At 51.1% G+C, this 22,133-nt stretch overlaps 1 protein-coding gene across 1 annotated transcript in view; it reads right to left on the minus strand.

Moving 5' to 3' along the window:
• The window catches only part of LOC147659043 (uncharacterized), a gene marked incomplete at its 5' end in the record, with an annotated part of 502,472 nt that overhangs the window by 168,351 nt on the left and 311,988 nt on the right, over nt 1–22,133 (minus strand). The gene's annotated exons all lie outside the window — the stretch shown is intronic.

Raw genomic sequence — 22,133 nt, forward strand, 5'->3', positions numbered from 1 at the left:
GCTCCACTCTAAAGCTCCACTCTAAAGCTCCACTCTGAAGCTCCACTCTGAAGCTCCACTCTGAAGCTCCACTCTGCGCTCTGAAGCTCCACTCTGCACTCTGAAGCTCCACTCTGCACTCTGAAGCTCCACTCTGCACTCTGAAGCTCCACTCTGAAGCTCCACTCTGAAGCTCCACTCTGAAGCTCCACTCTGAAGCTCCACTCTGAAGCTCCACTCTGAAGCTCCACTCTGAAGCTCCACTCTGCACTCTGAAGCTCCACTCTGAAGCTCCACTCTGCACTCTGAAGCTCCACTCTGAAGCTCCACTCTGCACTCTGAAGCTCCACTCTGAAGCTCCACTCTGAAGCTCCACTCTGAAGCTCCACTCTAAAGCTCCACTCTAAAGCTCCACTCTAAAGCTCCACTCTGAAGCTCCACTCTGAAGCTCCACTCTGAAGCTCCACTCTGAAGCTCCACTCTGAAGCTCCACTCTGAAGCTCCACTCTGAAGCTCCACTCTGCACTCTGAAGCTCCACTCTGAAGCTTCACTCTGCACTCTGAAGCTCCACTCTGAAGCTGCACTCTGCGCTCTGAAGCTCCACTCTGAAGCTCCACTCTAAAGCTCCACTCTAAAGCTCCACTCTGCACTCTGAAGCTCCACTCTGAAGCTCCACTCTGAAGCTCCACTCTGAAGCTCCACTCTGAAGCTCCACTCTGAAGCTCCACTCTAAAGCTCCACTCTAAAGCTCCACTCTAAAGCTCCACTCTAAAGCTCCACTCTAAAGCTCCACTCTAAAGCTCCACTCTAAAGCTCCACTCTGCACTCTGAAGCTCCACTCTGCACTCTGAAGCTCCACTCTGCACTCTGAAGCTCCACTCTGCACTCTGAAGCTCCACTCTGCACTCTGAAGCTCCACTCTGCACTCTGAAGCTCCACTCTGCACTCTGAAGCTCCACTCTGCACTCTGAAGCTCCACTCTGCACTCTGAAGCTCCACTCTGAAGCTCCACTCTAAAGCTCCACTCTAAAGCTCCACTCTAAAGCTCCACTCTAAAGCTCCACTCTAAAGCTCCACTCTAAAGCTCCACTCTGAAGCTCCACTCTGAAGCTCCACTCTAAAGCTCCACTCTAAAGCTCCACTCTAAAGCTCCACTCTAAAGCTCCACTCTAAAGCTCCACTCTGAAGCTCCACTCTGAAGCTCCACTCTGAAGCTCCACGCTCCACTCTGAAGCTCCACTCTAAAGCTCCACTCTAAAGCTCCACTCTAAAGCTCCACTCTAAAGCTCCACTCTAAAGCTCCACTCTAAAGCTCCACTCTAAAGCTCCACTCTAAAGCTCCACTCTAAAGCTCCACTCTAAAGCTCCACTCTAAAGCTCCACTCTAAAGCTCCACTCTAAAGCTCCACTCTAAAGCTCCACTCTAAAGCTCCACTCTAAAGCTCCACTCTAAAGCTCCACTCTGCACTCTGAAGCTCCACTCTGCACTCTGAAGCTCCACTCTGCACTCTGAAGCTCCACTCTGCACTCTGAAGCTCCACTCTGCACTCTGAAGCTCCACTCTGCACTCTGAAGCTCCACTCTGAAGCTCCACTCTGAAGCTCCACTCTGAAGCTCCACTCTGCACTCTGAAGCTCCACTCTGAAGCTTCACTCTGCACTCTGAAGCTCCACTCTGAAGCTGCACTCTGCGCTCTGAAGCTCCACTCTGAAGCTCCACTCTAAAGCTCCACTCTAAAGCTCCACTCTGAAGCTCCACTCTGAAGCTCCACTCTGAAGCTCCACTCTGAAGCTCCACTCTGAAGCTCCACTCTGAAGCTCCACTCTGAAGCTCCACTCTGAAGCTCCACTCTGAAGCTCCACTCTGAAGCTCCACTCTGAAGCTCCACTCTGAAGCTCCACTCTGAAGCTCCACTCTGAAGCTCCACTCTGAAGCTCCACTCTGAAGCTCCACTCTGAAGCTCCACTCTGAAGCTCCACTCTGAAGCTCCACTCTGAAGCTCCACTCTGCACTCTGAAGCTCCACTCTGAAGCTCCACTCTGCACTCTGAAGCTCCACTCTGAAGCTCCACTCTGAAGCTCCACTCTGCACTCTGAAGCTCCACTCTGCACTCTGAAGCTCCACTCTGAAGCTCCACTCTGCACTCTGAAGCTCCACTCTGAAGCTCCACTCTGCACTCTGAAGCTCCACTCTGAAGCTCCACTCTGCACTCTGAAGCTCCACTCTGAAGCTCCACTCTGAAGCTCCACTCTGCACTCTGAAGCTCCACTCTGAAGCTCCACTCTGCACTCTGAAGCTCCACTCTGCACTCTGAAGCTCCACTCTGAAGCTCCACTCTGAAGCTCCACTCTGAAGCTCCACTCTGAAGCTCCACTCTGAAGCTCCACTCTGAAGCTCCACTCTGCACTCTGAAGCTCCAATCTGAAGCTCCACTCTGCACTCTGAAGCTCCACTCTGAAGCTCCACTCTGCACTCTGAAGCTCCACTCTGAAGCTCCACTCTGAAGCTCCACTCTGAAGCTCCACTCTGAAGCTCCACTCTGAAGCTCCACTCTGAAGCTCCACTCTGAAGCTCCACTCTGAAGCTCCACTCTGAAGCTCCACTCTGAAGCTCCACTCTGAAGCTCCACTCTGAAGCTCCACTCTGAAGCTCCACTCTGCACTCTAAAGCTCCACTCTGAAGCTCCACTCTGAAGCTCCACTCTGAAGCTCCACTCTGAAGCTCCACTCTGCACTCTGAAGCTCCACTCTGCACTCTGAAGCTCCACTCTGCACTCTGAAGCTCCACTCTGCACTCTGAAGCTCCACTCTGAAGCTCCACTCTAAAGCTCCACTCTAAAGCTCCACTCTAAAGCTCCACTCTAAAGCTCCACTCTAAAGCTCCACTCTGAAGCTCCACTCTGAAGCTCCACTCTGAAGCTCCACTCTGAAGCTCCACTCTAAAGCTCCACTCTAAAGCTCCACTCTGAAGCTCCACGCTCCACTCTGAAGCTCCACTCTGAAGCTCCACGCTCCACTCTGAAGCTCCACTCTGAAGCTCCACTCTAAAGCTCCACTCTAAAGCTCCACTCTAAAGCTCCACTCTAAAGCTCCACTCTAAAGCTCCACTCTAAAGCTCCACTCTAAAGCTCCACTCTAAAGCTCCACTCTAAAGCTCCACTCTAAAGCTCCACTCTAAAGCTCCACTCTAAAGCTCCACTCTAAAGCTCCACTCTGCACTCTAAAGCTCCACTCTAAAGCTCCACTCTAAAGCTCCACTCTAAAGCTCCACTCTGAAGCTCCACTCTGAAGCTCCACTCTGAAGCTCCACTCTGCACTCTGAAGCTCCACTCTGAAGCTCCACTCTGCACTCTGAAGCTCCACTCTGAAGCTCCACTCTGCACTCTGAAGCTCCACTCTGCACTCTGAAGCTCCACTCTGCACTCTGAAGCTCCACTCTGAAGCTCCACTCTGAAGCTCCACTCTAAAGCTCCACTCTAAAGCTCCACTCTGAAGCTCCACGCTCCACTCTGAAGCTCCACTCTGAAGCTCCACGCTCCACTCTGAAGCTCCACTCTGAAGCTCCACTCTAAAGCTCCACTCTAAAGCTCCACTCTGAAGCTCCACTCTGCACTCTGAAGCTCCACTCTGAAGCTCCACTCTGCACTCTGAAGCTCCACTCTGAAGCTCCACTCTGCACTCTGAAGCTCCACTCTAAAGCTCCACTCTGAAGCTCCACTCTGCACTCTAAAGCTCCACTCTGAAGCTCCACTCTGCACTCTGAAGCTCCACTCTGAAGCTCCACTCTGCACTCTGAAGCTCCACTCTGAAGCTCCACTCTGCACTCTGAAGCTCCACTCTGAAGCTCCACTCTGAAGCTCCACTCTGAAGCTCCACTCTGAAGCTCCACTCTGAAGCTCCACTCTGAAGCTCCACTCTGAAGCTCCACTCTGAAGCTCCACTCTGAAGCTCCACTCTGAAGCTCCACTCTGAAGCTCCACTCTGAAGCTCCACTCTGAAGCTCCACTCTGCACTCTAAAGCTCCACTCTGCACTCTAAAGCTCCACTCTGCACTCTAAAGCTCCACTCTGAAGCTCCACTCTGCACTCTGAAGCTCCACTCTGAAGCTCCACTCTGAAGCTCCACTCTGAAGCTCCACTCTGAAGCTCCACTCTGAAGCTCCACTCTGAAGCTCCACTCTGAAGCTCCACTCTGAAGCTCCACTCTGAAGCTCCACTCTGAAGCTCCACTCTAAAGCTCCACTCTAAAGCTCCACTCTAAAGCTCCACTCTAAAGCTCCACTCTAAAGCTCCACTCTAAAGCTCCACTCTAAAGCTCCACTCTAAAGCTCCACTCTAAAGCTCCACTCTAAAGCTCCACTCTAAAGCTCCACTCTAAAGCTCCACTCTAAAGCTCCACTCTGAAGCTCCACTCTGAAGCTCCACTCTGAAGCTCCACTCTGAAGCTCCACTCTGAAGCTCCACTCTGAAGCTGCACTCTGAAGCTGCACTCTGAAGCTGCACTCTGAAGCTGCACTCTGAAGCTGCACTCTGAAGCTCCACTCTGAAGCTCCACTCTGAAGCTCCACTCTGAAGCTCCACTCTGAAGCTCCACTCTGAAGCTCCACTCTGAAGCTCCACTCTGAAGCTCCACTCTGAAGCTCCACTCTGAAGCTCCACTCTGAAGCTCCACTCTGAAGCTCCACTCTGAAGCTCCACTCTGAAGCTCCACTCTGAAGCTCCACTCTGAAGCTCCACTCTGAAGCTCCACTCTGAAGCTCCACTCTGAAGCTCCACTCTGCACTCTGAAGCTCCAATCTGAAGCTCCACTCTGCACTCTGAAGCTCCACTCTGAAGCTCCACTCTGCACTCTGAAGCTCCACTCTGAAGCTCCACTCTGAAGCTCCACTCTGAAGCTCCACTCTGAAGCTCCACTCTGAAGCTCCACTCTGAAGCTCCACTCTGAAGCTCCACTCTGAAGCTCCACTCTGAAGCTCCACTCTGAAGCTCCACTCTGAAGCTCCACTCTGAAGCTCCACTCTGAAGCTCCACTCTGAAGCTCCACTCTGCACTCTAAAGCTCCACTCTGAAGCTCCACTCTGAAGCTCCACTCTGAAGCTCCACTCTGAAGCTCCACTCTGAAGCTCCACTCTGAAGCTCCACTCTGAAGCTCCACTCTGCACTCTAAAGCTCCACTCTGCACTCTAAAGCTCCACTCTGCACTCTAAAGCTCCACTCTGAAGCTCCACTCTGCACTCTGAAGCTCCACTCTGAAGCTCCACTCTGCGCTCTGAAGCTCCACTCTGAAGCTCCACTCTGAAGCTCCACTCTGAAGCTCCACTCTGAAGCTCCACTCTGAAGCTCCACTCTGAAGCTCCACTCTGAAGCTCCACTCTGAAGCTCCACTCTGAAGCTCCACTCTGCACTCTGAAGCTCCACTCTGAAGCTCCACTCTGCACTCTGAAGCTCCACTCTGAAGCTCCACTCTGAAGCTCCACTCTGCACTCTGAAGCTCCACTCTGCACTCTGAAGCTCCACTCTGAAGCTCCACTCTGCACTCTGAAGCTCCACTCTGAAGCTCCACTCTGCGCTCTGAAGCTCCACTCTGAAGCTCCACTCTGCGCTCTGAAGCTCCACTCTGAAGCTCCACTCTGAAGCTCCACTCTAAAGCTCCACTCTGAAGCTCCACTCTGAAGCTCCACTCTGAAGCTCCACTCTGAAGCTCCACTCTGCACTCTAAAGCTCCACTCTGCACTCTAAAGCTCCACTCTGCACTCTAAAGCTCCACTCTGAAGCTCCACTCTGCACTCTGAAGCTCCACTCTGAAGCTCCACTCTGCGCTCTGAAGCTCCACTCTGAAGCTCCACTCTGAAGCTCCACTCTGAAGCTCCACTCTGAAGCTCCACTCTGAAGCTCCACTCTGAAGCTCCACTCTGAAGCTCCACTCTGAAGCTCCACTCTGAAGCTCCACTCTGCACTCTGAAGCTCCACTCTGAAGCTCCACTCTGCACTCTGAAGCTCCACTCTGAAGCTCCACTCTGAAGCTCCACTCTGCACTCTGAAGCTCCACTCTGCACTCTGAAGCTCCACTCTGAAGCTCCACTCTGCACTCTGAAGCTCCACTCTGAAGCTCCACTCTGCACTCTGAAGCTCCACTCTGAAGCTCCACTCTGAAGCTCCACTCTGCACTCTGAAGCTCCAATCTGAAGTTCCACTCTGCACTCTGAAGCTCCACTCTGAAGCTCCACTCTGCACTCTGAAGCTCCACTCTCCACTCTGAAGCTCCACTCTGAAGCTCCACTCTCCACTCTGAAGCTCCACTCTGAAGCTCCACTCTCCACTCTGAAGCTCCACTCTGAAGCTCCACTCTCCACTCTGAAGCTCCACTCTCCACTCTGAAGCTCCACTCTGAAGCTCCACTCTGCACTCTGAAGCTCCACTCTAAAGCTCCACTCTAAAGCTCCACTCTGAAGCTCCACTCTGAAGCTCCACTCTGAAGCTCCACTCTGCACTCTAAAGCTCCACTCTGCACTCTAAAGCTCCACTCTGCACTCTAAAGCTCCACTCTGCACTCTAAAGCTCCACTCTGAAGCTCCACTCTGCGCTCTGAAGCTCCACTCTGAAGCTCCACTCTGCGCTCTGAAGCTCCACTCTGAAGCTCCACTCTGAAGCTCCACTCTGAAGCTCCACTCTGAAGCTCCACTCTGAAGCTCCACTCTGAAGCTCCACTCTGAAGCTCCACTCTGAAGCTCCACTCTGCACTCTGAAGCTCCACTCTGAAGCTCCACTCTGCACTCTGAAGCTCCACTCTGAAGCTCCACTCTGAAGCTCCACTCTGCACTCTGAAGCTCCACTCTGCACTCTGAAGCTCCACTCTGAAGCTCCACTCTGCACTCTGAAGCTCCACTCTGAAGCTCCACTCTGCACTCTGAAGCTCCACTCTGAAGCTCCACTCTGAAGCTCCACTCTGCACTCTGAAGCTCCAATCTGAAGTTCCACTCTGCACTCTGAAGCTCCACTCTGAAGCTCCACTCTGCACTCTGAAGCTCCACTCTCCACTCTGAAGCTCCACTCTGAAGCTCCACTCTCCACTCTGAAGCTCCACTCTGAAGCTCCACTCTCCACTCTGAAGCTCCACTCTGAAGCTCCACTCTCCACTCTGAAGCTCCACTCTCCACTCTGAAGCTCCACTCTGAAGCTCCACTCTGCACTCTGAAGCTCCACTCTAAAGCTCCACTCTAAAGCTCCACTCTAAAGCTCCACTCTAAAGCTCCACTCTGAAGCTCCACTCTGAAGCTCCACTCTGAAGCTCCACTCTGCACTCTAAAGCTCCACTCTGCACTCTAAAGCTCCACTCTGCACTCTAAAGCTCCACTCTGCACTCTAAAGCTCCACTCTGAAGCTCCACTCTGCGCTCTGAAGCTCCACTCTGAAGCTCCACTCTGCGCTCTGAAGCTCCACTCTGAAGCTCCACTCTGAAGCTCCACTCTGAAGCTCCACTCTGAAGCTCCACTCTGAAGCTCCACTCTGAAGCTCCACTCTGAAGCTCCACTCTGAAGCTCCACTCTGAAGCTCCACTCTGAAGCTCCACTCTGAAGCTCCACTCTGAAGCTCCACTCTGAAGCTCCACTCTGAAGCTCCACTCTGAAGCTCCACTCTGAAGCTCCACTCTGCACTCTGAAGCTCCACTCTGAAGCTCCACTCTGAAGCTCCACTCTGAAGCTCCACTCTGCACTCTGAAGCTCCACTCTGCACTCTGAAGCTCCACTCTGAAGCTCCACTCTGCACTCTGAAGCTCCACTCTGAAGCTCCACTCTGCACTCTGAAGCTCCACTCTGAAGCTCCACTCTGAAGCTCCACTCTGCACTCTGAAGCTCCACTCTGAAGCTCCACTCTGCACTCTGAAGCTCCACTCTGCACTCTGAAGCTCCACTCTGCACTCTGAAGCTCCACTCTGAAGCTCCACTCTAAAGCTCCACTCTAAAGCTCCACTCTGCACTCTAAAGCTCCACTCTAAAGCTCCACTCTAAAGCTCCACTCTAAAGCTCCACTCTGAAGCTCCACTCTGAAGCTCCACTCTGAAGCTCCACTCTGCACTCTGAAGCTCCACTCTGAAGCTCCACTCTGCACTCTGAAGCTCCACTCTGAAGCTCCACTCTGCACTCTGAAGCTCCACTCTGCACTCTGAAGCTCCACTCTGCACTCTGAAGCTCCACTCTGCACTCTGAAGCTCCACTCTGCACTCTGAAGCTCCACTCTGCACTCTGAAGCTCCACTCTGCACTCTGAAGCTCCACTCTGCACTCTGAAGCTCCACTCTGAAGCTCCACTCTGCACTCTGAAGCTCCACTCTAAAGCTCCACTCTGAAGCTCCACTCTGCACTCTAAAGCTCCACTCTGAAGCTCCACTCTGCACTCTGAAGCTCCACTCTGAAGCTCCACTCTGCACTCTGAAGCTCCACTCTGAAGCTCCACTCTGAAGCTCCACTCTGAAGCTCCACTCTGAAGCTCCACTCTGAAGCTCCACTCTGAAGCTCCACTCTGAAGCTCCACTCTGAAGCTCCACTCTGAAGCTCCACTCTGAAGCTCCACTCTGAAGCTCCACTCTGAAGCTCCACTCTGAAGCTCCACTCTGAAGCTCCACTCTGAAGCTCCACTCTGAAGCTCCACTCTGAAGCTCCACTCTGAAGCTCCACTCTGCACTCTAAAGCTCCACTCTGCACTCTAAAGCTCCACTCTGCACTCTAAAGCTCCACTCTGAAGCTCCACTCTGAAGCTCCACTCTGAAGCTCCACTCTGAAGCTCCACTCTGAAGCTCCACTCTGAAGCTCCACTCTGAAGCTCCACTCTGAAGCTCCACTCTGAAGCTCCACTCTGAAGCTCCACTCTAAAGCTCCACTCTAAAGCTCCACTCTAAAGCTCCACTCTAAAGCTCCACTCTAAAGCTCCACTCTAAAGCTCCACTCTAAAGCTCCACTCTAAAGCTCCACTCTAAAGCTCCACTCTAAAGCTCCACTCTAAAGCTCCACTCTGAAGCTCCACTCTGAAGCTCCACTCTGAAGCTCCACTCTGAAGCTCCACTCTGAAGCTCCACTCTGAAGCTGCACTCTGAAGCTGCACTCTGAAGCTGCACTCTGAAGCTGCACTCTGAAGCTGCACTCTGAAGCTCCACTCTGAAGCTCCACTCTGAAGCTCCACTCTGAAGCTCCACTCTGAAGCTCCACTCTGAAGCTCCACTCTGAAGCTCCACTCTGAAGCTCCACTCTGAAGCTCCACTCTGAAGCTCCACTCTGAAGCTCCACTCTGAAGCTCCACTCTGAAGCTCCACTCTGAAGCTCCACTCTGAAGCTCCACTCTGAAGCTCCACTCTGAAGCTCCACTCTGAAGCTCCACTCTGAAGCTCCACTCTGAAGCTCCACTCTGCACTCTGAAGCTCCAATCTGAAGCTCCACTCTGCACTCTGAAGCTCCACTCTGAAGCTCCACTCTGCACTCTGAAGCTCCACTCTGAAGCTCCACTCTGAAGCTCCACTCTGAAGCTCCACTCTGAAGCTCCACTCTGAAGCTCCACTCTGAAGCTCCACTCTGAAGCTCCACTCTGAAGCTCCACTCTGAAGCTCCACTCTGAAGCTCCACTCTGAAGCTCCACTCTGAAGCTCCACTCTGAAGCTCCACTCTGAAGCTCCACTCTGCACTCTAAAGCTCCACTCTGAAGCTCCACTCTGAAGCTCCACTCTGAAGCTCCACTCTGAAGCTCCACTCTGAAGCTCCACTCTGAAGCTCCACTCTGAAGCTCCACTCTGCACTCTAAAGCTCCACTCTGCACTCTAAAGCTCCACTCTGCACTCTAAAGCTCCACTCTGAAGCTCCACTCTGCACTCTGAAGCTCCACTCTGAAGCTCCACTCTGCGCTCTGAAGCTCCACTCTGAAGCTCCACTCTGAAGCTCCACTCTGAAGCTCCACTCTGAAGCTCCACTCTGAAGCTCCACTCTGAAGCTCCACTCTGAAGCTCCACTCTGAAGCTCCACTCTGAAGCTCCACTCTGAAGCTCCACTCTGAAGCTCCACTCTGAAGCTCCACTCTGCACTCTGAAGCTCCACTCTGAAGCTCCACTCTGCACTCTGAAGCTCCACTCTGAAGCTCCACTCTGAAGCTCCACTCTGCACTCTGAAGCTCCACTCTGCACTCTGAAGCTCCACTCTGAAGCTCCACTCTGCACTCTGAAGCTCCACTCTGAAGCTCCACTCTGCGCTCTGAAGCTCCACTCTGAAGCTCCACTCTGCGCTCTGAAGCTCCACTCTGAAGCTCCACTCTGAAGCTCCACTCTAAAGCTCCACTCTGAAGCTCCACTCTGAAGCTCCACTCTGAAGCTCCACTCTGAAGCTCCACTCTGCACTCTAAAGCTCCACTCTGCACTCTAAAGCTCCACTCTGCACTCTAAAGCTCCACTCTGAAGCTCCACTCTGCACTCTGAAGCTCCACTCTGAAGCTCCACTCTGCGCTCTGAAGCTCCACTCTGAAGCTCCACTCTGAAGCTCCACTCTGAAGCTCCACTCTGAAGCTCCACTCTGAAGCTCCACTCTGAAGCTCCACTCTGAAGCTCCACTCTGAAGCTCCACTCTGAAGCTCCACTCTGCACTCTGAAGCTCCACTCTGAAGCTCCACTCTGCACTCTGAAGCTCCACTCTGAAGCTCCACTCTGAAGCTCCACTCTGCACTCTGAAGCTCCACTCTGCACTCTGAAGCTCCACTCTGAAGCTCCACTCTGCACTCTGAAGCTCCACTCTGAAGCTCCACTCTGCACTCTGAAGCTCCACTCTGAAGCTCCACTCTGAAGCTCCACTCTGCACTCTGAAGCTCCAATCTGAAGTTCCACTCTGCACTCTGAAGCTCCACTCTGAAGCTCCACTCTGCACTCTGAAGCTCCACTCTCCACTCTGAAGCTCCACTCTGAAGCTCCACTCTCCACTCTGAAGCTCCACTCTGAAGCTCCACTCTCCACTCTGAAGCTCCACTCTGAAGCTCCACTCTCCACTCTGAAGCTCCACTCTCCACTCTGAAGCTCCACTCTGAAGCTCCACTCTGCACTCTGAAGCTCCACTCTAAAGCTCCACTCTAAAGCTCCACTCTGAAGCTCCACTCTGAAGCTCCACTCTGAAGCTCCACTCTGCACTCTAAAGCTCCACTCTGCACTCTAAAGCTCCACTCTGCACTCTAAAGCTCCACTCTGCACTCTAAAGCTCCACTCTGAAGCTCCACTCTGCGCTCTGAAGCTCCACTCTGAAGCTCCACTCTGCGCTCTGAAGCTCCACTCTGAAGCTCCACTCTGAAGCTCCACTCTGAAGCTCCACTCTGAAGCTCCACTCTGAAGCTCCACTCTGAAGCTCCACTCTGAAGCTCCACTCTGAAGCTCCACTCTGAAGCTCCACTCTGCACTCTGAAGCTCCACTCTGAAGCTCCACTCTGCACTCTGAAGCTCCACTCTGAAGCTCCACTCTGAAGCTCCACTCTGCACTCTGAAGCTCCACTCTGCACTCTGAAGCTCCACTCTGAAGCTCCACTCTGCACTCTGAAGCTCCACTCTGAAGCTCCACTCTGCACTCTGAAGCTCCACTCTGAAGCTCCACTCTGAAGCTCCACTCTGCACTCTGAAGCTCCAATCTGAAGTTCCACTCTGCACTCTGAAGCTCCACTCTGAAGCTCCACTCTGCACTCTGAAGCTCCACTCTCCACTCTGAAGCTCCACTCTGAAGCTCCACTCTCCACTCTGAAGCTCCACTCTGAAGCTCCACTCTCCACTCTGAAGCTCCACTCTGAAGCTCCACTCTCCAGCTCCACTCTCCACTCTGAAGCTCCACTCTGAAGCTCCACTCTGCACTCTGAAGCTCCACTCTAAAGCTCCACTCTAAAGCTCCACTCTAAAGCTCCACTCTAAAGCTCCACTCTGAAGCTCCACTCTGAAGCTCCACTCTGAAGCTCCACTCTGAAGCTCCACTCTGCACTCTAAAGCTCCACTCTGCACTCTAAAGCTCCACTCTGCACTCTAAAGCTCCACTCTGCACTCTAAAGCTCCACTCTGAAGCTCCACTCTGCGCTCTGAAGCTCCACTCTGAAGCTCCACTCTGCGCTCTGAAGCTCCACTCTGAAGCTCCACTCTGAAGCTCCACTCTGAAGCTCCACTCTGAAGCTCCACTCTGAAGCTCCACTCTGAAGCTCCACTCTGAAGCTCCACTCTGAAGCTCCACTCTGAAGCTCCACTCTGAAGCTCCACTCTGAAGCTCCACTCTGAAGCTCCACTCTGAAGCTCCACTCTGAAGCTCCACTCTGAAGCTCCACTCTGAAGCTCCACTCTGAAGCTCCACTCTGCACTCTGAAGCTCCACTCTGAAGCTCCACTCTGAAGCTCCACTCTGAAGCTCCACTCTGCACTCTGAAGCTCCACTCTGCACTCTGAAGCTCCACTCTGAAGCTCCACTCTGCACTCTGAAGCTCCACTCTGAAGCTCCACTCTGCACTCTGAAGCTCCACTCTGAAGCTCCACTCTGAAGCTCCACTCTGCACTCTGAAGCTCCACTCTGAAGCTCCACTCTGCACTCTGAAGCTCCACTCTGCACTCTGAAGCTCCACTCTGCACTCTGAAGCTCCACTCTGAAGCTCCACTCTGAAGCTCCACTCTGCACTCCGAAGCTCCACTCTGAAGCTCCACTCTGCACTCTGAAGCTCCACTCTCCACTCTGAAGCTCCACTCTGCACTCTGAAGCTCCACTCTGAAGCTCCACTCTGCACTCTGAAGCTCCACTCTGCACTCTGAAGCTCCACTCTGCACTCTGAAGCTCCACTCTGAAGCTCCACTCTGAAGTTCCACTCTGCACTCTGAAGCTCCACTCTGAAGCTCCACTCTGCACTCTGAAGCTCCACTCTCCACTCTGAAGCTCCACTCTGAAGCTCCACTCTCCACTCTGAAGCTCCACTCTGAAGCTCCACTCTCCACTCTGAAGCTCCACTCTCCACTCTGAAGCTCCACTCTGAAGCTCCACTCTCCACTCTGAAGCTCCACTCTGAAGCTCCACTCTCCACTCTGAAGCTCCACTCTGAAGCTCCACTCTGAAGCTCCACTCTGAAGCTCCACTCTGAAGCTCCACTCTGAAGCTCCACTCTGAAGCTCCACTCTGCACTCTGAAGCTCCACTCTGAAGCTCCACTCTGAAGCTCCACTCTGAAGCTCCACTCTGAAGCTCCACTCTGAAGCTCCACTCTGAAGCTCAACTCTGAAGCTCAACTCTGAAGCTCAACTCTGAAGCTCAACTCTGAAGCTCCACTCTGAAGCTCAACTCTGAAGCTCCACTCTGAAGCTCAACTCTGAAGCTCCACTCTGAAGCTCAACTCTGAAGCTCAACTCTGAAGCTCCACTCTGAAGCTCCACTCTGAAGCTCCACTCTGCACTCTGAAGCTCCACTCTGCACTCTGAATCTGCACTCTGAAGCTCCACTCTGAAGCTCCACTCTGCACTCTGAAGCTCCACTCTGAAGCTCCACTCTGCACTCTGAAGCTCCACTCTGAAGCTCCACTCTGCACTCTGAAGCTCCACTCTGAAGCTCCACTCTGCACTCTGAAGCTCCACTCTGAAGCTCCACTCTGAAGCTCCACTCTGAAGCTCCACTCTGAAGCTCCACTCTGAAGCTCCACTCTGAAGCTCCTCTCTGAAGCTCAACTCTGAAGCTCCACTCTGCACTCTGAAGCTCAACTCTGAAGCTCCACTCTGAAGCTCCACTCTGAAGCTCCACTCTGAAGCTCCACTCTGAAGCTCCACTCTGAAGCTGCACTCTGAAGCTCAACTCTGAAGCTCCTCTCTGCTCCACTCTGAAGCTCCACTCTGAAGCTCCACTCTGAAGCTCCACTCTGAAGCTCCACTCTGAAGCTCCACTCTGAAGCTCCACTCTGAAGCTCCACTCTGAAGCTCCACTCTGAAGCTCCACTCTGAAGCTCCACTCTGAAGCTCCACTCTGAAGCTCCACTCTGAAGCTCCACTCTGAAGCTCCACTCTGAAGCTCCACTCTGAAGCTCCACTCTGAAGCTCCACTCTGAAGCTGCACTCTGAAGCTGCACTCTGAAGCTGCACTCTGAAGCTGCACTCTGAAGCTGCACTCTGAAGCTGCACTCTGAAGCTGCACTCTGCACTCTGAAGCTGCACTCTGAAGCTGCACTCTGAAGCTGCACTCTGAAGCTGCACTCTGAAGCTGCACTCTGAAGCTGCACTCTGAAGCTCCACTCTGAAGCTCCACTCTGAAGCTCCACTCTGAAGCTCCACTCTGAAGCTCCACTCTGAAGCTCCACTCTGAAGCTCCACTCTGAAGCTCCACTCTGAAGCTCCACTCTGCACTCTGAAGCTCCACTCTGCACTCTGAAGCTCCACTCTGCACTCTGGCGCTCCACTCTGGCGCTCCACTCTGGCGCTCCACTCTGGCGCTCCACTCTGGCGCTCCACTCTGGCGCTCCACTCTGGCGCTCCACTCTGGCGCTCCACTCTGGCGCTCCACTCTGGCGCTCCACTCTGGCGCTCCACTCTGGCGCTCCACTCTGGCGCTCCACTCTGCACTCGGTATAATCTTCATGCCTCCTACTTTCCCTGCAGCCAACCATCTCCTCGGATGACGGGCTGCCGGCGATACCTCCCTGCAGCTTGGTTTGACCTTCATGCCCTTTCCCGGCGGGTGCCCTCAATCCCGGACCAGATTCGGGGGCGTTCCCGAGAAGAGGCTTTCGGCTGACGTAGCCAAAAGCCAAAGAATCTCGGGAACGCCCCCGTGTCTGGTCCGGCATTGACGGACAGGCCCCTCGTCCAATGGCTAGGCTCCATTTATGGAGCCAGCCAATGAATGACGAGGGCCGACCCAAAGCCACACTACAGTACTCATTAGTTTTTGCCTGCGCAAAAAAAGATGCGCAGAGCGCATCTTTTTGGCGAGGTAAAACCTAAAAACGGGGAGTGATCAATAAATTAAACCAGAGCTACAACACCTTGGTTAAAAAGCTTGAGTCTGACAACAGCATCCTTGTCCGCCAAGCGGACAAGGGTGGAAATATTGTATTATGGCCTCGCCAAATGTATATAGAAGAAGCGGATAGGCAATTACAAGACCATTCTTGTTACAGGAGGAGCAATTTGGGAGCAGTAAAGTTGGCATGGGAAGATCAGAATGCCAAACTAATTGCATGGAAATGTGGCAATTTAATAACTAAAGAGGAGCTTGGATTTTTGAAGAAAGAATTCCCTGTTATACCCTCTTTTTATTTACTTCCAAAGGTCCACAAAAACACACAAATCCCTCCTGGCAGACCTATAATTTCTGCAATTAACAGTTCCACGGAAAAGATGTCAACCTACATAGATTATTTTTTACAGGACAGTGTTAAAGGCTTGGACTCCTATGTACAGGATTCTTCAGACTTTGTTAGAAAATTGGACAATTTTATTTGGAATGAAAATTGTATACTCATAAGCTTGGATGTTACATCCCTGTACACGTCTATACGTCATTTGGACGGTATTAGGGCTGTAAACTATTATCTGAATAGAAGACCTATGAATTTTTCTGCTCATAATTCCATGCTCACTGCGATGATCAAAATCTGTCTAGAGCAAAATTATTTTTTGTTCAATAGTCAGGTATATCAGCAGGTTAGAGGGGTAGCTATGGGGGCCTGTTTTTCTCCCAGCCTAGCGTGCTTGCACATGGGCTGGTGGGAGGAACAGGTCCTCATGGTACAGCATCAGGCCATCATGGAGAGGAATGTACCAGTCTATTTGAGATATATAGACGACCTCTTTCTCATTTGGCAGGGTACCTTGCTGGAGGCCCAGGAATTTGTAGAAAAGCTAAACAGAAATGATCTGAACTTGGAATTTACATCCTCCATGAGTAAAACTCAACTATGCTTCCTTGATATAGAAATCTATGTACATGAAGGTAAATTAGCAACACGACTTTATAGAAAGCCAACTGCTGGCAACTCTATTTTGCACGCAGGAAGTCAACACCCGCATCACTTGATACAAAGCATCCCCTTTGGGGAGATGCTTCGCATCAAAAGAATTTGTAGTGATGAGAGGCAGTGCACTAGGGCTATGGATGAAAGCCGTTTACGCTTTTTGGCACGTGGATATTCAGCCAAAACGGTCAAAAGGGCCATGGAACGAGCCAATAATCTGATCAGGGCAGAGATTCTAGTGCCCAAATCCAAGAATGTTATGGAGTCAGATGTTGTACCCAAAGATAGCTCGAGAGTGGTGGTTACCTATAACCAGCAACATAGGGAAATCAGGCGGATTTTCAGCCGCAACTGGAACCTAGTGACGGGGGATCCCGTCATTGGGGGTTCAGTTGGCAGAAGGCCAGAATTTTCCTTTAGAAAATCTACCTCCATGTCTGACAGGCTAGTGAAAAATCATCTGGAACCCCCAATATCTAAGACCTTTATGAATTTAAAGAAAGGGTTCCTGAAATGTTCCAGCTGTAAAGCCTGTAAAAACGGATGCAATACAACACGTTATTTCATCCCTTTCAAGGAAGATCCAGTTCTGATAACCAAACAGTTATCTTGCAAAACGGAGTTTGCCGTTTATGTGCTGCAGTGCCCCTGTGAACTTAGGTATGTAGGGAGTACCCGGCTGCCGGTTCACAGGAGAATACTGCAGCACTTGAGGGCAATCACAAATAAGGAACAAGCCTACCCTGTGGCACGCCATTTTCAGGCGGTACACGGGAGTGATCCCAAACATCTTGTCTATTTTGTGATAGATTGTGTGCCACCCCTGAAGAGAGGGGGTAATAGGGATGGGCTGCTCAGGGTACTTGAAACTAGGTACATCTTAGAACTCAACAGTCGTGCCCCTGGAGGTCTTAACGCCAGTGAGGACCTATACACTTGTTTGTAGTTCTTATCAGAAAACGGGGTGAACCTATACCAGAGCTTGACTTAATCATACTGTTCGGTTGTTAGAATGAACTGTTCCAAATATAAATTGTAAAATTTGCAGTCAATAGTATTGTTTTGCATTATTCGGGTTGCTGCCGTGTATTTATATCTGTCAGATTTATAAATATGAAACAGGGAGGGGCTCCTCCCTTTTTAAGGAAACTGAGATATTTGCACTTAATCACTTTCAATATATTCTTCATTTGCAATTTTTGCAATGATGGCTGCTCCTTGTTACAATATGGGAATTGGATATGTTTGCATAGGGTCTCTGTTTACATACAGCACATGACACTTTTCTGGAAATTCCCACTTGGGATATATTCTTTAAACGTTTTTTCAAAAAGGGTTGGTGAAACAATATCCTCTTGATAATCATGAAATTTAACAATGGTTTTAAATGAATTGTATATTTATATATTTATATGTGTATATTTATAAAGTTTTTTTGTACATGATATTTATTTGCGTATTTGCACATGTATATACTTAAGTTTATTCACCCACTATGGGTTATATTCAAGATGGAAATGGATTATACCAATAATAACGATAGTCCCTTTATTGTTTCCATGTACCCTTTTGAAAGAATGCTATGTGTTTAATGTGGTGGTTATAATCTAGTCCACCTTTTGTGTCTATGACCAAACTGGATAAAATCCCATGTAACTTTGCGATCACATCATGTGATCAAGACAGTGGATACTGTCGAAACGCGTAATGGCGGGCATGCTGAGCAAGATTGAGCTGAAATAAAATCACTTGTTGGCACCATTTCTGGGTTCCTCTCTTCGTCTGTCCGTAATTGTGAAGGATTGTTGCAGTCTTTATGGACGAGTTCGCTGGAATATATATATATATATATATATATATATATATATATATATATATATATATATATATATATATATATATATATATATATATATATATATATATATATATATATATATATATATATATATATATATATATTTGGCCTGATATATGATGCTCACTAGTTCTAGTGATCACCTTGTATCAGTCCAAACAACCCTTATGGTGATTGGTTGTAAGCCAGCCTTATAGACCAGCTATTCTAGTAGCGTGGACAAGAGCAGTCTTTAGGCTAAACTCTGAATGGCATGTGAAGCCAGCTGTTTTACCACATATAACCCCTTGAATACCAAATGAAAGGACACCACACAGGTTGCTATGAAAATAAACAAGATATTTATTAACTAACAAACACCTCTGAACTCTTTGAGGTCAGAGGGCTAAGCACATGACAATACTAAAAAGGAAATAAGAGTTCGCACAATATTTACAAGTGCGCCTTTGGGGCACGACAAACCATATACTCAAAACAATGTAATGTGAGGAAAGAAAGTACTGTAAGGAGATCCAGAGGCTGGAGGATCGCTGGGACTACGCTACAAACTAGCTAAGTAAGGAGCAGGAGGGCCCACGGGACTCACGTGCAGAGTGGAAAATCTCACGCGGGATGCGTACCAACGTCTATGGATACTACAGTTTAGAAAGTTACGGATTCGGACGAACCCGGCTGGATGGAGGGAAAACAACAGTGGACCTGGACACTAGGATAGTGTACACAGACTTCAGCACCTAGAAGCTTTAGTTACCTAACCCACAGGCTGCAGGTGCATAGGGCTGAAGTTGCGTCGGGTTTGCTGCGTTGATCCCGGTGATGCCTGAAACAAGGAGTTGCTGGCAGGCAGCCAGATGGAGGAGTCCGATGGTTCCAAGGATGGAACTTGGAAGAAGAAGTCCTGAAAGGGAAGGGGACAGAGTCTCAGTCACTAGCCAGTGACGGTGCTGGAACAAGGAGGGGACCAGATGCTGTCGCCGAGTGCAGGTGGAAGAAGGGTCGCTTCTCTCTGTAGCTGCGCGGACCAGGAGCTGTTCTTCACGACCAGGCTGGAAGCACGAGCTGTCCCACGTAGTCTGCTGCTGTCAGCGGTGTTGGATCGTCGATCTGGTCAACAGGCCTTGGCTAATGCAAGCCAAGCGGTGGAACAAAGATGGCGTCTGGTGCGGACCAGGAGGGTCCGGGGTGCTTCTCTTTTACAAGGAAGCAAGGGCCAGTCTGGGGGACCAGACCAGCAGTGGTGAAATCTTCGGATCGTCGTCTCGGAGGTCACAGGCCAGCCGGCAAGTGACCAGACAACAGGAGATGCAGCAACCAGGCAAAAGGGCCCCACGCAGATCTCGTGTATACTGGGGGGCTGGTCTTTGGTGCAGGAGCTGCGTCGGTGTGGGGCTTCTCAAACCCCAATGCACTCACCCGAGGATCCCTTGGAGGATGTGCTGGAAGCGCTTTGCAGGTTTCTCAAGATGGCCGTCTCCACGTCGATCGTCACACCCACGGGTCCAAGCTGTGCTGTGGATGTGGGTAGAGGTCAGAGGAGTCTGGAGGTCCGGGTCTTGTGGAGCTGGGTCGTCGGATTCCGGGATAGAAGGACTTGCAAAAAACCGCACAGGAGCTTGATGGGTCCTGCGAAGCAGGATGGTCACTCCCTGACCATAGGGGAGATTCTTCAGTCTTCTGATGGTTCAGGAGGGAGAAGGTCGAGAGTTCTTCGTAGAAGTTGTCAAGTGTAATCTAATTTGGAATAGGACCAGCTCCTACCTTTATTCTGCTAAAGGGGGCTGCCCTACGACTAGGTCCCTCCAGGAAGGGGGTTGGTTACACCCCCTTTCCTTTGTCCCGTCTTGCGCCAGCTTTGGGGCTGGAGTGCCCCAGAACTGGTTTAGACCGGCATATGCACAGGGACACCTTGTGTGCCCCAGGCATGTCTCATTCCTTTCAGCCCTGGCCTACCTAATACACAAAATCCTGTCTGGGGTGGTGCTAGCACCTCCCAAGGTAGGAAACCTTTTGTCCGAGCCTCCCTCGCTGGAAGGACTCCCAGCAGCAGGAGGTCAGACTTGTGCCTGTGGTGGCAGCATCCATTTTGTGATGCTGAGGCTCGAGTTAACTTTAACCGGGGTTCACAGTTACATACATGTCGTGTCCCTCTAGAAGGGTGGAATGCTACCCCCGTCGCCAGAATTGGCGAGGGGGTAGAATTCCAATTCGTATGACACCTTACTCGACATGTTTTGATAATGCTATAGCAAAGTTAGCATTTGACCGCGAGGTTCATAATGCACTTAAGAGTATATGGTATAGCGTTATCATGGAACAGCTATTAGGACTTGGTTCCGCAAGCTGCAAAGGGGCTCAGCTCATGCCAGAGCACCATCTCACATAATTCCAAGCACGCTGCCTTCAGGATTGATAAGGCCTGCCATAGAAGTGACTGATAGGAATATATGTGTCCATTTTAGGGTTAGGTATAGAGATACTATACCTACAGCAAAGGGTGATTACACCACCTTGCCCCAGCTGTCGTGCAGCCAGTTGTGTCTGTTTAGATGGCCAGCCAGGGGTGGCATAATACATGCTTCAGCCCCTGGTAGGCCCTGGGTACACCTATGCCCTGGATACCTAAGGTATGCTGTACAGGGACTGATAAGGTGGCCCAGTACCAATTGGTAAATGCACCTAAGGTACATGCTTGTCAATTTAGAGAGAGAACAGCTAGGTTGTGGGTCTGATTAGCAGGCCCACAGCCAGGGAAAGTCGTAAACCAGTGAAGCAAAAAGCAAAAATCGGGGTTAACCATAGGATTGCAGACCCTACTCTCCTACATAACCCCCCCCCCCCCCAAACCTAGGGACATTAAACTAACCTTGACCAGGTGAGTCTTCTTGTTCTAAGTGGAAGTAACTGGAGAGACCATCTGCATTGCCATGGTCAATCCCTGGTCTGTGCTCCACTGTAAAGTCCATCCCCTGTAGGGAAATGGACCACCTAAGAAGTTTGGGGTTTTCACCCTTCATTTGATTTAGCCATAAGAGGGGCTTATGGTCGGTCTGAATCTTGAAGTGAGTACCAAACAAGTATGGCCTCAACTTCTTCAGGGCCCAAACCACAGCAAAGGCCTCCCTCTCAATAGCTGACCAACGTTTCTCTCTAGGGGTCAGCCTTCTACTTATAAAAGCAATGGGCTTGTCATGACCATCAATATTCAGTTGAGATAGAACAGCTCCCACACCCAACTCAGAAGCATCTGTTTGGACAATGAATGGCTTGGAGTAGTCTAGACTCTTGAGAATAGGTGCAGTGCATATGGCCTGCTTTAGGTCATCGAATGCCTTCTGAAAGCTAACTGTCCACTGAACTTTCTTTGGCATTTTCTTACTTGTCAGGTCATTAAGTGGAGTCACAATGGTTCCATAATTTCTGACAAATTTCCTATAGTAACCAGACAGGCCCAAGAAAGCTCTGACCTGTGTCTGGGTGGTTGGAGGAGCCCAGTCCTTTATGGCCTGTATCTTGCTCTCCAAAGGTTGAACTTGGCCTTCACCTACAAGGTGGCCCAAGTATACAACTTGACTCTGCCCTATCTGGCACTTGGTAGCTTTGATAGTGAGGCCTGCCTTTTGCAGAGCCTCCATAACTTTCCTCAGGTGATCCTCCCAGGTGGAGGACCCTGCTGCTGCAGAAGTGGTACAGGCGGAAAGACACAGGAGACCGCAACCCCCGACATAGGTCTACGACCCCAACCCGCCCTGTTTGTTGCAGTACCACATGGCGGTGGTGTTGTCTGAACACCTGCACTGCTCTCCCTTTGACAGAAGGAAGGAATGCCTTCAGTACAAGACTGATCGGCAGAAGCTCCAGAAGGTTGATGTGGAGACTGTTCTCCACCTCTCCCATGTGGCCGCCCCACCCCAGAAGTGATATATCTGTCACCACTGTGAACTCTGGCTGGAGAAGGGAGAGAGACCTGATGTTGACCAAATCCTGGTTCGTTAGCCACCACTGCAATTGGTGTGCAGTGCCCTCTGAGATCTGGACACAATCAGAAAGATTCCCCTGATGCTGTGCCCACTGGAACTTCAGGTCCCACTGCAGAGCCCGCGTATGCCACCTGGCATAGTCCACCAGCAGGGTGAAGGAGGCCATGAGGCCCAGTAGCCTCAGGGTCAGTCTGGTGCAGGATGGGGCCTAAAGTCCTGACCGCACCCTTCAGTCTGGAACATCCTGCACAGCGGGGTAAAGGCCAACACTTTGAGTGCCCAACAGGCGCTAAACCAACCCCCCCTCCACCCCACCCCCCCCCCAAGAACCCACACTTCCCCTTTGATGCAGGG

This window comes from Lissotriton vulgaris, unplaced genomic scaffold, assembly GCF_964263255.1.
Source record: "Lissotriton vulgaris unplaced genomic scaffold, aLisVul1.2 SCAFFOLD_1670, whole genome shotgun sequence".
Lineage (NCBI taxonomy): Eukaryota > Metazoa > Chordata > Amphibia > Caudata > Salamandridae > Lissotriton > Lissotriton vulgaris.